Here is a 16,589-nt window from a genome sequence, read left to right on the forward strand (position 1 = left end):
CTGGCCCCTTTGCAGAGAAACAGCCCCAAAGCATGATGTTTCCACCACCATGCTTTACAGTAGGTATGGTGTTTGATGGATGCAACTCAGTATTCTTTTTCCTCCAAACACGACAAGTTGTGTTTCTACCAAACAGTTCCAGCTGGGTTTCATCAGACCATAGGACATTCTCCCAAAACTCCTCTGGATCATCCAAATGCTCTCTAGCAAACTTCAGACGGGCCCGGACATGTACTGGCTTAAGCAGTGGGACACGTCTGGCACTGCAGGATCTGAGTCCATGGTGGCGTAGTGTGTTACTTATGGTAGGCCTTGTTACATTGGTCCCAGCTCTCTGCAGTTCATTCACTAGGTCCCCCCGCGTGGTTCTGGGATATTTGCTCACCGTTCTTGTGATCATTCTGACCCCACGGGGTGGGATTTTGCGTGGAGCCCCAGATCAAGGGAGATTATCAGTGGTCTTGTATGTTTTCCATTTTCTAATTATTGCTCCCACTGTTGATTTCTTCACTCCAAGCTGGTTGGCTATTGCAGATTCAGTCTTCCCAGCCTGGTGCAGGGCTTCAATTTTGTTTCTGGTGTCCTTTGACTGCTCTTTGGTCTTCACCATAGTGGAGTTTGGAGTCAGACTGTTTGAGGGTGTGCACAGGTGTCTTTTTATACTGATAACAAGTTTAAACAGGTGCCATTACTACAGGTAATGAGTGGAGGAAAGAGGAGACTCTTAAAGAAGAAGTTACAGGTCTGTGAGAGCCAGAAATCTTGATTGTTTGTTTCTGACCAAATACTTATTTTCCACCATAATATGCAAAAAAATGATAAAAAAACAGACAATGTGATTTTCTGGATTTTTTTTTCTCAGTTTGTCTCCCATAGTTGAGGTCTACCTATGATGTAAATTACAGACGCCTCTCATCTTTTTAAGTGGTGGAACTTGCACTATTGCTGACTGACTAAATACTTTTTTGCCCCACTGTATACTGATGACACAGCAGCCTCCTCCTGCATTGTTTTATTAATACAATCCTGACACAATCTCTTAGGATAGGAGTCAATGAGGGGCTGGGTACATAGAGAAAAGAGAAAAAGAAGCACTAATAAAGTGCACACACAACCCATATAAAGTGAACAAGGCCTTATTGAGACAAAAAGTGCTTGCAAAACATACCCAAAACAACAATAACACCCCCTATATATGAGGATGTGAATCAAGCAGACTCAAGGGAATGAATAAGCCCAAAAAGGATCTCGGTGAGTAGTAATTATCCACAAATAAGAGTGAATATAAAGATGTAAATATAAACACCCACCACAGGCTAAAGTGAAAAAGCTCCTCAAGCCTATAAGGCTATAGATTTCCAATAGAAAATATCGCCACATAGTGGCTTGTAAAGAAGGATTTTATTCTATACTAGATGGTGGCCTGATTCTAATGCATCGGGTATTCTAGAATATATATTAGTTTATTTATGAAGATCTTAGAATAATACTTTGGATACACAGGATTCGGCCAGCTGCGACCAATTAGCAAAGCATGGTTCAAATCCCGCGCCAATTCATAGCCATACTGCACCTGTCACTGATTGTTCGCGGCCGGCCACGTAGTATATAGCACAGCCACGTAGTATATTGCACAGCCACATGGTATATAGCACAGCCATGTAGTATATAGCACAGCCCATGGAGTATATAGCACAGCCCATGGAGTATATAGCACAGCCCACGGAATATATAGCACAGCCCACGGAGTATATTGCACAGCCCATGGAGTATATTGCACAGCCCACATAGTACAGTATATTGCACAGCCCGCGCAGTACCATGCACGCATTATATAACACAGGCCACGTAGTGTACAACACAGGCCACATAGTGTATAACACAGGCCACGTAGTGTATAGCACAGCCCACGCAGTATATAGCACAGCCCACGCAGTATATTGCACAGCCCGCGTAGTACATTGCACAGCCCGCGTACTATATTGCACAGCCCACGTACTATATTGCACAGCCCGTGTACTACATTGCACAGCCCACGTACTACATTGCACAGCCCACGTACTATACTGCACAGCCCGCGTAGTATATTGTACAGCCTGCGTACTATATTGCACAGCCCACGTAGTACAGTATATTGCACAGCCCGCGTGGTATATTGCACAACCCGCACAGTACCATGCACGCAGTATATAATGCAGGCTACGTAGTAACATAGTAACATAGTAACATAGTTAGTAAGGCCGAAAAAAGACATTTGTCCATCCAGTTCAGCCTATATTCCATCATAATAAATACCCAGATCTACGTCCTTCTACAGAACCTAATAATTGTATGATACAATATTGTTCTGCTCCAGGAAGACATCCAGGCCTCTCTTGAACCCCTCGACTGAGTTCGCCATCACCACCTCCTCAGGCAAGCAATTCCAGATTCTCACTGCCCTAACAGTAAAGAATCCTCTTCTATGTTGGTGGAAAAACCTTCTCTCCTCCAGACGCAAAGAATGCCCCCTTGTGCCCGTCACCTTCCTTGGTATAAACAGATCCTCAGCGAGATATTTGTATTGTCCCCTTATATACTTATACATGGTTATTAGATCGCCCCTCAGTTGTCTTTTTTCTAGACTAAATAATCCTAATTTCGCTAATCTATCTGGGTATTGTAGTTCTCCCATCCCCTTTATTAATTTTGTTGCCCACAGGCCACGTAGTGTATAGCACAGCCCACGCAGTATATAGCACAGCCCACGCAGAATATTGCACAGCCCGTGTAGTACATTGCACAGCCCACGTAGTACATTGTACAGCCCACGTACTATATTGCACAGCCCGCGCACTATATTGCACAGCTCGCGTACTACATTGCACAGCCCACGTACTATATTGCACAGCCCGCGTAGTATATTGCACAGCCCACGTACTATATTGCACAGCCCTCGTACTATATTGCACAGCCTGCATAGTATATTGCACAGCCCGCGTAGTATATTGCACAGCCCACAAAGTACTTGCACAGCCCACATAGTATATTGCACAGCATATATTGCACAGCCCACGTAGTATATAGCACAGCCCACGCAGTATATAGCACAGCCCACGTAGTATATTTCCCAGCCCATGTAGTATATTGCCCAGCCCACGTAATATATTGCACAGCCCATGCAGTATATAGCAATGTGATCACCATATCCCTTTTTAAAAAAAGGAATTAAAATAAAAAATAGTGATATACTCACCCTCCGTTGGCCCCGGATAGAAGCGGTCACCGACGCTCCTCGCGCACTCCGGTCTGAAGAGTGCATTGCGGTCTCGCGAGATGATGACATAGCGGTCTCGCGAGACCGCCATGTCATCATCTCGCGAGACCGCAATGCATGGAGCGGTCACTGGGGCGTTGCAAGGAGAGGGAAAGGCCGGTTCCTGATCCGGGGGTCAATGGAGGATGAGTATATAACTATTTTTTATTTTTTTAATTATTTTTAACATTAGATCTTTTTACTATTGATGCTGCATAAACAGCATGAATAGTAAAAAGTTGGTCACACAGGGTTAATAGCAGCGTTAACTGAGTGCATTACACCGTGGTCAATGCTGCCATTAACCCTGTGTGAGCGCTGACTGTAGGGGAGTACGGAGCAGGCACTGACTGCGGGGAGAAAGGAGCCGCCATGTTGCTGCCAGACTGTGCCCGTCGCTGTTTTGCCACGACCAATCAGTGACTTGGATTTCCATGACAGACAGAGGCCGCGACCAATGAATATCCGTGACAGAAAGAAAGACAGAAGGACAAAGAGAAAGACAGAAGTGACCCTTAGACAATTATATAGTAGATGGAAAATAATGATAATAAAAAACTCATGCATATATAAATATATAAATAATAATTAGCAATCCATAATATGAATGATGACACCCCACTGTCTTTTCTTGGTCTGAAAGAAGAGGTATATAGCAAGAGAAGTCAGCCTAATAGGTAGAGTCCCATACACTCACCTAGTGAAGCTTATACAATTCCGGTTCTGGAGGATGAGGTTCAGTCTGAGTCCTGGGTACATCAGCCACATCACCCTTCCGACTCCTGCCTGCGGAACATCAGATGGATTGCCTGGGTACAGCACTCTGCGCCTGAGAGTCCATTTCTGGTGGGTGCACATTATGAGCCTCCTCCTGTGGGGATGACATCTTAGCACACTGTTCTCCCATGCTTCTAGACTTTTATATTTTGAATCTGGCACTGTTCCTGCCGGCTGCCCCACCTCTTCCAGTTTGCTTCGGAAGTATCCATCACTTTCGGGGCAGGAGCATTCTCTGGTATATTGCTGATCATCCCTTGGCCGCCAGTCTGCACGGAGTGCTCCTTGCAATTTTGCGTGTGTCGGGGTGGCCTCACCCGGACCCCGACCACGTGTCACGTATCTGCGTGGTACCAGGTGGCCCTCCCCGGACCCAGTGCTCACGGATGCCTTACCAGACGAGGAGGAAGGCTGATGGACAGAGCTCCCCCCGATGCTGCTTCTGGACCACAGCCCCTGCCATTCCCACAGATGCTGCACAGGCGGCGTGCATTGGCCCAGGTATTTTTCCTTTCCCGTAGGTGTCCATGCTTCGGTTCCTATAGGAAAAGGAACCAACTGAGGAGGAGAGGTGGACCGCCCCTTTTATTTCTGTAGGTTTCCTGTTCCCATGGGCGATCGCCTCTCTCTAGTGGGTGCTGTCGTGGTGAGGGGTAAAAACTAGTTTTTACATCACCATGTTTTGAGGGCTATGAACTTTTTAATATTTCGGCCGACAGAGTCATGTGAGGACTTGTTTTTTGTGGGACGAGCTGGTGTTTTTATTGGTACCATTTTCAGGCACATGACATTTTTTGATCGCTTTCTATTTTGATTTTTGGGAGACAGGATGAACAGACACCAGCAATTCAGGAATTGCTTTTTTTAAAAATACCGTTCCGCATGTGGTAACATTGGTACGACAGCTTTATTCTTCAGGTTAGTACGATTACAGCGATACCTCATTTATATCTTTTTTATGTTTTGGCACTTTTACACAATTAAAACTATTTTAAAGAAAAAATAATTCTTTTTGCATCGCTTTATTCTGAGAGCTATAACTTTTTTTATTTTTCTGCTGATAAAGCTGGATGGCAGCTTGTTTTTTGTGGGACAAGATGAAGTTTTCAGCGCTACCATATTTATTTACATCTGTCTTTTTTATTGCATTTTATTGCACTTTTTGCTTGGCAGTATGATGATAAAGCATTGTTTTTTGCTTAATTTTTTTTACAGTGTTCACTGAAGGGGTTAACTAGTGGGACAGATTTATAGAGCGGCTCGTTACAGATGCGACGATACCAAATATGTGTACTTTTATTGTTTTTTATTTATATAAATAAATGTATTTATTGGTAAAATATTTATTTTATTGTTTTTCTTTATTTGGGGATTTAAAAAAAAATATTTTTACACATTATAATATTTTTTTTAACTTTATTACAATGTTCCAGTATCGGACATCACTATTTTACAGCAGATCACTGATCTGACACTTTGCACAGCAGTGTCAGATCAGTATCTGATGGGCAGGGAAGGAGGCATGCCGACGCCTGAGAAGGCGCTCACAAGCCACCTCCCTGCAGGACCTGGAAGGGCCCATGGCCATCTTGATGCCAGAGTTCTCCATGGAGACCATCAGAACAATGCAATCGCATTGCGTTGTACTGAGGGAAGTGTGCAGGGAGCCCCCTCCCTGCTCAATGCTTCTCTATGCTGCTGTCACTACTGATGGCGGCATCAGAGGACTTAAATGCCCACGATTGATGCTAGCACCATTCATGGGCTTTGCTGTGTGGAGTCAGCTGTCACATCTGAAACATTTAAGTGTGACAAATATGCAAATGAATAGGAAATGAGGAAGGGCGCAAAGCCGCAAACACTTTTTCAATCTACTGTAACACTCCCAAAATGGCATTCAAACATTTTTAGCTATTCAATTACTCTTCCATTTACTATTACATGATCTGTAGTACATGTTGGTGCTATTTAACATTGCAAAAATGTGGAAAAAATTTTCTGTATTCAATTACTCTTACATATACTATTACATGCTCTGTGGTATCATTTGTGCTAGCCTCAAGTTACCAACAGTCCGGGGGGGGGGGGATTTCATTGCATATGAGCAGCAGCAGAGAAAGGGGGTACAACGAAGAGTTTAGTACCCATCATCACATCTTGTTCAACAAGCACGCAGTGCAGATGGAACACATGCCTCGGAGGCTGCAGGAGCTGATGGCTGGAACCAGGGTCATGTTTCTCAAAATGGAAGGGTGACTTCGCTGTTATGCGGTAGGTGTGATCCGAAAAGGAAGGGATCAGTATGAACCCTTCTTTAGAAATGAATGCTCCTGGGAGAGACTGTTTTTGGGGTTCCCCACCTCCTCTGCCGGAGCTTAGCTGTTACCTCATCTGGGAGTTTTTTTTTACAGAGAGTTCTGAGACAAAAAAATAATTTTATTTTACAAACTGTGCCATGCCTAGATTAGCAGGGTCGTGACCACTAAGAGCCTAACCGCCACCAGCATGATCAGGCACATGTCATCTAAGCACCTGACTAAGTGGGCCAAAATCCTGCATCCACGATTGGTGCCAGCGGGTGACCCACTGCCTCTTCCCCTGTGATAGGTTCTTCCCAATCCCTTGTCCATGACACTGGCATATTAATTAATGGTTCCTCAGCAGCTAATATTAGGATCTTAGAAAGAGTCCTGTGAGCCATACGATCAGCCTGCTCAAGCTGAAGCCCATCTGGGAATCATGCTACAGTCAGATGTGCTACCAAACTCAAACGGATGGATCCCTCTGTGGATGTTGTGCATTCCAGCCATGTCCGAAAATACTCAATGGCCTGATGTGACATAACGCATCAATGGCCTATGATTGTCCTTGATTTAACTAATGCATCACCAGACAGATGATGCCCAGTCTCAAACCAGCTGCATAACATACTAATACACATGGAAACACCTTTGTATGGCTTGCAATAATCCTAATCTGATTTGCTATAGGGTTACATATTTATATTAAGTTGAACTTAAACTATACAACATATAATATATTAGAGATGACCAGTCATGTATGACAATACACATGATCATAGTAGCCTTATTCATACTCATCTTCTCCTGTGGAAACTATGATGAAAAGTATTTATATAAATTAAGCTATTAATAATAATGGGATTAAAATATAGGATCAGGTTCAGATCTTTATGTAAATTTCATTGTACAGGAAAGGCTGTATTTTGTGGCTAACCACTAGAGATAGGAGTAGAGAAAATTTTAAAAGGTACCTTGATAGTACCCCATTAAACCCTTCATGCTATGTGCCATATATATTATGCAGCGAGCCCCCCCATACCCAGCAGGCAATGGCTGTGTATTGAAGCCAGGACCTGCCATTAACAATCAATGGTGGAGAGGAGCTCCCCCAGTGATTGTTAACCTGTTAAATGCTAACCTGTTAAATCTCTGACAGCAGCATTTAACATGGGAGGATCTAAACAAACCAAACATCCTTATGGCTCAATGCGAAAAATAAGTAGGTGTATCGGATATAAAATATAATTAACAGGGTTGGCTATATGTGTATATTAACTTAGAGTTTTGGGAACAACAATATACAAGGTTGCTTACTAAATAAAGGGGAGATGAAGGCCAAAACAAGCGATCAATTTTGTAGAAAGTATGGAGGACAGAGAAGAAGGGACTTCTAGAACTTATAGGGTTTTGATCTCCCTAATTGTTCTATTACTAAAACTTTAAATTTTAATTAAAACACTAGCTTCATTAGTCCACCAATATCTAATCTTTCAGCAACTTTGATGCAATAGTCACATAGTAATAGAACAATTAGGGAGATCAAAACCCTATAAGTTCTAGGAATACGGTAGTTTGGCTTGTATTTCAATAAAGGTACCAATTTTAAATATTCACAAAGTACACAAAGGGTTTATACTATATTCATTATTACCTATGGGGTAATAGATGGAGCGATCTTAGGAAGGAGCCGTTCTTTACTTGTGCTCCTCGTCAGGTCCTCTCGCTTTTTTCCCCTACTTGTGCTGGGCTCCACTGCACAGTCAGATAAAACTCACTTAGCTTATCACAAACAAACTGATTTTTTTCTTTTTAGCTCATGACCAGATAATTACCTTGCACAGGCTATTTGTCGGGCGCAGCACCGGCTTAATGATTTACTGGCACACTAATCTCTTTGAACGGGGAAGAAATCACTAAGGCACAATGGTACTAGGGATCGTACAGGGTGATAGGATATATCTGCTTGTAGCTTCCTAGTTTCTCCTGATCTTTTACGGGAACTTCATTGAAATTTTAACCCACGAGAAGGACAGAAGGAATTCTCCTTGGTTTAGTCCAAGTGAGGATATAATGATTATTTCTCCATTGTTTTAAAAAATCACATCACAGTTTATATAAAAGAAAAAATAAATCCAAAAGGAGAATTTTATAGTTATATTTTTATCTTTATTAATTCTACATTTTAATACATTTTTTAATAAACATATGCAGGCATAGAAGGGTGTCAGCCGAATTTGTTCACCAGGAATAATTCCTCTGGTGGCGAAATTGGAAGTGAAGGGAGTAGAATGGGGATGGTTGGATCCATCAAATCAGTTCGTGTCCCGGGATCTCGCACACATTTTTTTATTTTTTATTTTTTATACCTTCCACCTTGGAATCTGAAAAAGAGGTGCAATTTAAGTATATTGTTCATCGATTATAATTATAATAGTAATGATTTACATATATGTTAAAAACAACTTGTTTCTATGTAATACGGCTTTATTTGAACTTTGACATTGCCTGTCACATGCCAGAAGACTGCTTGGCGCCGTTATTTGAATTCAGAATGTATATAAGCGGGGCAATAGTAGCATGTGTCATATCTTTGTGTGGAAACTTCCTGAAGAAGAAGCCTTTGAGCTTCGAAACGCGTTGAATAAACCACCCGAACACCCTAACAGTATATCTGGATCTATTATTTGTCGCAGCAGCGCGGATGTAATCCACATTTCATTTATTATAACGATTAAACGGTTCTTCAAAGAAGAAACCATCACCAAAGCTGGAGCTGACCAGTTTTTGAGATCTGCCCCCTTGCAAGTAAAATCTGTGAGGGGTTTGACCACCTGAGAAAACTCCTTAATGAATTTTCTATAATAATTGGCGAAACCCAGAAAATGCTGAAGACACTTGAGATCTCTGGGTTGCACCCAATCAACAATAGCCTGTACCTTCCTAGGGTCCATACAAAACCCTTTAGCGGACAAAATGACCACTAGAAAGGACAATTCCTGAGCAAAAAATGAACACTTCTCTGGTTTAGCAAAGAGTGAGTTCTCCCTAAGCCTCAGAAGAACTGCACGGAGGTGATCCATGTGACTCTGTTTGTCAGAAGAATATATGAGGATGTCATCCAAATAAATGACCATGAAACGCCCAATAAAATCAGAGAAAACATGATTCATGAAATTCTAAAACACTACTGGCATGTTAGTCAGGCCAAAGGGCATAACCAAATTCTCAAACAAACCTTCAGAGGTGATAAAAGCAGTTTTCCACTCATCCCCTTCCTGCATACGGATGAGATTGTATGCCCCCCTAAGGTCCAACTTAGAGAACCACCTGGCCCCTGACAATTGATTTTACAACTCGGGTATCAGTTGGAGAGGATAAGTATTTCTTACGGTGATTTTATTAAGTTCTCGAAAATCGAGGCATGGGCGTAAGCCACCATCTTTTTTCTTCACGAAAAAGAACCCTGCAGCCACAGGAGAGACAGATGGCCGAATGTGCCCTTTGAGGAGACTATCGGAGATATACTCCTTCATGGCAGTCCGCTCAGGGGTGGAGAGATTGTACAGACTGGCTTTGGGCAATTTGGCACCGGGAACCAGATCAACCGCACACTCTAATGGGCGGTGTGGTGGCAGAACTCCAGCCTCCTTTTCGGAGAACACATCCTCAAAGTCCTTCAGGTACTCCGGAATACCCTCCAGACTGACGGATGACAGAGATACAGAAGCAAGACATCTCTTAAAACAATTGGGACCCCATTTAACAATGTCCCGAGATTCCCAGTTTATCACAGGATTATGTAATTGCAACCAGGGAAGCCCCAACAACAGTCCCGCAGGCAGATTGTCCATAATGAAACATAAAATACGTTCCTGGTGTAAGGCACTCACTTTAAGGAGAAACACTTCTGAAACCATTTTGATGACATTCTTAGCCAGTGGTGTTTTGTCAATGGCAACAACATGAATAGGAGTCTCCAGTCTAACTGCCCCTAACTTACACCTGGACACCAAGTCAGAGTTAATAAAGTTCATGGACGACCTGCAATCCACGAAGGCAGAAGTGGACAAGGAGCCACTCCCACAACAAAGTTCCACTTCCAACAAAATTTTTGAAAATGCAAAAAAGGTACCTGAGAGTCGGGGTGACTACCACAACAATCACCCAGACTCAGACACTTGTAGGCTGGTGGACAGGAGGAGCAGTCTTTTTTCCAATGTCCAGGATCTCCACAGTAGAAATACAACTTTGCTTCATACCGTCGTCTCCTCTCCTTCTCCTTGAGATTGGCAACTCCCACCTCCATAGGTTCAGACGGGGGTGAAACAACAGGACCAGGAGAAAAAAACGGACCCACTTGCTGTGCAATACCTCTCTCCCGCAGCCTCTGATCCATGCGAATGGCCTGAGTCATAGTCTCCTCCAAAGAGCTGGGAGGTCGATGGAGAGCCAGAGCGTCCTTGAGGTAATCCGCCAGTCCACTCCTGAACAGACATCTCAGCGCGGAGTCATCCCAGGACACCTCAGTAGACCATCGACGGAACTCAGAGCTGTACCACTCGGCTGAGCGCTCCCCCTGAACCAGACCCATAATAGTGTCCTCTGCCAACCTGACACGGTCTGGTTCATCATAGATAAGTCCTAGGACCTCAAAGAACCTATCTACAGACATCCGTTAAGGAGCAGTGAGGGGCAGTGAGAAAGCCCAAGAATGGGGACCCTGCCTAAGTAATGAGATAATAATCCCTACCTGCTGAGTTTCATTCTCAGACAATCAAGGTCTAAGGGAAAACAATAACTTACAGCTTTCTCTAAACATTCGAAATTTATCCTTTTCACCAGAAAAGGTGTTAGAAAGCTGAACCAAGGGTTCAGCAGAATGCAAAAAAAATCTACAGGCTTACCAGGTTGACTAACAGCATGGGGGGTGGCTACCTGCATGGTCTTAACAGTCTCCGTCAGTTCTTTTTGTAAAATAGTATGAGACGTGACAAGGGCCCGATGTTCCACTGAAAAATCCCGCACTATCTGTGTCAAACTGGACACTTGTTCCGCCAGGTTGCAAAGCGGATCCATGACCAAAGAAAAAAAAATGACAAAATCCCCTTTAAATGTGTGGTCAGCTATAATGTAATGTGCTGCTGCAGTGCAGTATAGCGCAACCTCCACCAGGTTGTGCTGGTGAAGGAAAAGAGGTTGTACACACAGCGCAGCAACACAGAACAACACCACAGGTGCCACAGGTAATGAAAGAGAAGTCAGACAAGCCAAGGTCATACACAGAGAGGTCAGCGCAGTACACAGGGGGAGTCAGAGGAATAGTTGGGGACAAACAAGAAGTCAGAGCCTACCGGGAACGTGGTAACCAAAACGTGAGACGTAAGAAGAAGTCCGGATACAAGCCAGAGTCTAAACCAGTCAGGAAGCGTTGTATCAAAAACGGAAAACAAGCGGTGAAGTCCAGAAATCAGATCTAGTCATACACGGGTGCAGGCAGTCAAAGGAACAGGGATCACTATTCGGCATACAGGTCAGGGGCTCCAGCCGGGAGCTGGACACTGGCCCACAGGCTACAGAGGACTGAAATAGCTCAGCCAGCTCCATAACGAGACTCAGGACTGGACCGCGACAGTTAAAAATTGTTAAACCATGCTGGATGATTTAAGCTTTTATCTAAACACTTATTTAAGATATCAGGGTATGTAAAACATTAAGCGCAGTAGGAAGAAACTGCCTAGAATCCTTAGTCAGCTGGAGATACCATTGCCAACAAAAGTTGAAAAGGATAATGATATGACTATTGAAGGCAGACTAAATCACATTATTCTGTTATAAAATGTATTATAAAATAAACAGCATGCGACTTGGCAAAATCCAGTTGTAATAAATCAAGAAATTAAATTTAGGGCTATTATTGACATATTTCTTTATTTCTCCTAAAAGTATAAAAGGCTGAAAGTGATATAGAGCAAACAGGTTTTAAACATGTCATATTAGTAACAATTTGCACAAACTGTCAACCTATTGTCCACTAATTACTAGATATGAGTGAATCTTTTCACTTAAAATTCACCAGTTTTGCCAAATTTTCCCCAAAGATTTGATTCATGATGTGCATTATAAACCCCTTTTGGACTGTTTATCTCAAACACAATCTTAGAAATGTCCAAGTGATATCAACCTATCTAATTAAGGGAAATCAGATGCTAACCAGTGCTAAGCAACAGTTTATTTAACAACAAACTTCATTGCCAGAGATGACAGAGCATTAAAATTATCGGATGCTCGTCATTCAAATTGAGCAATTCCTAATGCTGGAGTGCTCATTTAGAGTAATGAGTATAATGCGAGTCAATGGGAAATCCAAACATTTTTCCAGCAGACCCCACAAAGCGGTCTGGGGGCAGTGAACATGTTGAAATGTATGGAAAAAGTGCTGAATCGATGCAGAATATGATGGGGAAGACCCCTGGAAGCATATTTGACTCCTAGATCGCAGCTGATAACAGAGGTGTCAACATTTTCTCCACTTTAGAAACAGACAGAAAACATACAAAATTAACAAGAAACTGGAATTTACAGGAAAAAAAATGTTAAGAAACATTCTTTCCTGTGTAATGTCTCATAAAATGACGTGTTTGGTGTCTATGAACTCATAATGAACTGAAGTTTGAGCATTTGGAGAACATGGTAAAAAAAATCCCAAAAACTGTTGTGGAATTGCACTTTTCTTTTGCAATTTCACGCAATTGGAATTTTTTCCCATTTTTGAGTACATGATATGGTAAAACCAATGGTGCCGCTCAAAAGTACAACTTGTCCCGCAAAAACAAGCCCTCACATGGCCATATTGATGGAAAAATGAAAAGTTATGGCTCTGGGAACAAGGGGAGCAAACAACAGAAACACAAAAAACAAAATGGGCTCCACTATGAAGGGATAAAAGAATCTAACTGGTTAACAGGTTTGTGAGAGCCAGAATTCTGGCTGTTTGGAAGGTGATCAAATACTTATTTTATGTAATAAAATACAAATTAAATATTTAAAAATCATACAATGTGGTTCTCTGTTTTTAATTTTTAGATTACCCCTCTCACAGTTGAAGTGTACCTAAAATAAAAATTGCAGACCTTTCCATTTTTTGTACATGGGAAAATTTACAAAATCGGCCATATATTCAATACTAATTTTCCCCACTGTATATAACCTGGTAGTTTCCCACTAAAGAGCAAGTTAACGGGGCAATCATATCCACAATGGGATTGTGGGGACAGTTCTTGCTACCCTTTTTCCGAGAATACATCCATAAAATTGGACAAACAAGAGGGTATAAATTTACATTTAGAGATGGTAGAGATCATGTTACTCAGACAATTATTGTTGCAGAAATCACTTCACTTCCCTGGACTGCAAGTCAACCACAGGATTATGGATCATCAACCAGGGAAGACCTAGTACAATATGAGTAGGGAGACCTTCCAAGACATAGCAAGACAACAAAATAGGAGCTCCTTATAGAGTGCCCCTATGCATACGTTTACATAAAGCACTACATGAGTAAAATTCTCTTACCTAGAGGTGCAAAGTCAATGGCAAATATGGGAAAGGAACCTGCCATCACGCTATTGGAGAGTCCATGGGTATGGGTGACCCGAACATCCACCATATTGGCTCATGCCCCACTATCCAAGAGGACAGATGCGATCTCAGTTTTTGGACCTAAATCCACTGCTGCAATTAAGATAAACTGAAATGTATTTGGGAAGGTTATAATCCTCCTATTATTCTGGAGTTAATAGTTTTCTGATGGTTTCTTAAACTTAGCAGCCCCCAATAAAATGACCCTTGCAACCACAAAAGAAACACATTCCCATCTTGCGACAAACCATAAAAGAACCATACTGAAGAGAGGCCCACCCTAATTGAATCGGTTCAACAGAGCAAACAGGAGAACTTTCAGCTTTTTGAAGTTCAACAAGGGGAAAAGTCATCATAGGTCATAGGAGTGACTGTGAGTCAGACAGAAGTGAAAAGGCCCAGCACTGAAGGTCTCTTTGTAAGAGGGCAATAACAAGCCCCTCCCATTGTTCCTCACACCCAGACAATTGTAGGTACAACTTAAAATAGAGCTTTCAAGCTTCACGATAAACAACAAACTTATCCTGCCCCCTCAAAAACGTATCTGGGAGGTCCACTTTGGGTTCAGGTTCAGCATGTATGACTGTCAGACCCATGATCTGCTATTGCTGTTGCAAAAACCCTAGATCACAGGTATGTCAACTTGAGAGACAGACTCGGCATCTGTTTTGCCAAGGCCACAACAGGATCTATATTAAAATCCAGAAAAAATGTGGGCTGGTTATAATGTCACGTTGGATGAGAATTCCATGGTAGATGTACAAAGAAGACCTTGGCGATAGGATGAATTGAGAGGAGTCGGGTTCTAACATAAACTTGAGTCAGATCCCTGCACTCCCTATCATCCCTAGATGAATACTTCTCCCCATGTGCAGTCACATGCCATCGCCCGCGCTAGACAATACGAGGAAGGTATGAAAAAAAGGTGAGAAAAGACACAAAAAATATCACTCCTCAGCTTCTGAAAAGGGGAACTCTGCTGCTGCAACAGAATGAATACCTTAGTTTATGCAGAGGCAGGTTCTTTCAAAGAGGTCAGCATACAATAAAGAGAGTGGTCCCAAAGTGCTTCAGCTGAGCACTCAAGCTAAGTTCTTAGTCAGAAGGAAAAGGGTCCTTAAAGGGAACCTGTCACCTGAATTTGGCGGGACTGGTTTTGGGTCATATGGGCGGAGTTTTCAGGTGTTTGATTCACCCTTTCCTTACCCGCTGGCTGCATGCTGGCTGCAATATTGGATTGAAGTTCATTCTCTGTCCTCCATAGTACACGCCTGCACAAGGCAAGATTGCTTTGCGCAGGCGTGTACTATGGAGGACAGAGAATGAACTTCAATCCAATATTGCAGCCAGCATGCAGACAGCGGGTAAGGAAAGGGTGAATCAAACACCTGAAAACTCCGCCCATATGACCCAAAACCAGTCCCGCCAAATTCAGGTGACAGAGTCCCTTTAACCCTTTAAGCATCAAAAGAAATTAAATCCACTCCAATTCAAGGTACTAGACCAAGGGATGCTAAAGAGTACTTGAAGTTGATTAATCATTTTGACCTTTTGATCCCATCTAGCCCAGACGTCATATCAGGATGTGACACACTTGTGACACCTTGTTGCTGCTTCTCTCATAACACTAATCAAGGCAACTGCACTTATATATAACAGTAAACCATAAGTAGACATTTAGAATCTCAACACTATTTTCGCCAGATGCACTGTGACCTCACAGGAGTCAGGGGTCACAGACAGCCCAAAGGACCCACCTATCCTGGACCAAAACTATCAGGCACTTGACATCCACTGTCTTTGTTATGACTGCTGTATACTTTTGAAGTCAACGTCAGTATTTTTTTCACCTATTAATTTCCTAGGAAGTTCTTTATGAATCCATAAAAACAGATGCAATATAGATGATCTATATAAATCCAATGGTTTTTGGGAACTCAGATTCTATATGCGAATCTCATCCGACATACGTAAAATAGAGCACGCTCTAATTTTTTTTCACATGGACACCTGGCCCTTGAGATAAAATTGTTATCTGAACTTCTCTATTGAATAACATTGGTCAGTGTGATGTCAGAAATACCCAACCAGCTCATCCACTCCATTTAGTGCGCATATCTGCTTCCTAAAGAAATCAGTTTTCACTAAAAAAACACACACACACGTCGATTTTGATTTTTCTGAATGAATGTTTAGTAGAGCAAAAAAATCTCCAAGACTGCAACCCATTAGTGATTTTATGCTTTTAATTCAAATTTTTATCCTGGCAACTGAGGATGATAATATGATCCATTTGTTTTTACTAACTGAGTTTATTTATTTTAAACCTGTTTACAAGGATTTAAATATTATCCAGAGTGAATTAATAAGGACACTTAAACATGGCACTGATTAGAACAAAAATAGTAAGTTTATATGGGATAATTATAGTTAAAGGTACAATCCTGATTTGTTTGGAAGATACAAGATGTATCTGACACCTGTCCAATTAAACTCAACATGTCCAGACTAAGCTGAGACCCTGCTTGATTAAAAGCCCCAGAGATGTCTGCTAAAAGACTAATTTGAAAACCACA

The sequence above is a fragment of the Ranitomeya imitator genome, chromosome 1 (assembly GCF_032444005.1).
Source record: "Ranitomeya imitator isolate aRanImi1 chromosome 1, aRanImi1.pri, whole genome shotgun sequence".
Lineage (NCBI taxonomy): Eukaryota > Metazoa > Chordata > Amphibia > Anura > Dendrobatidae > Ranitomeya > Ranitomeya imitator.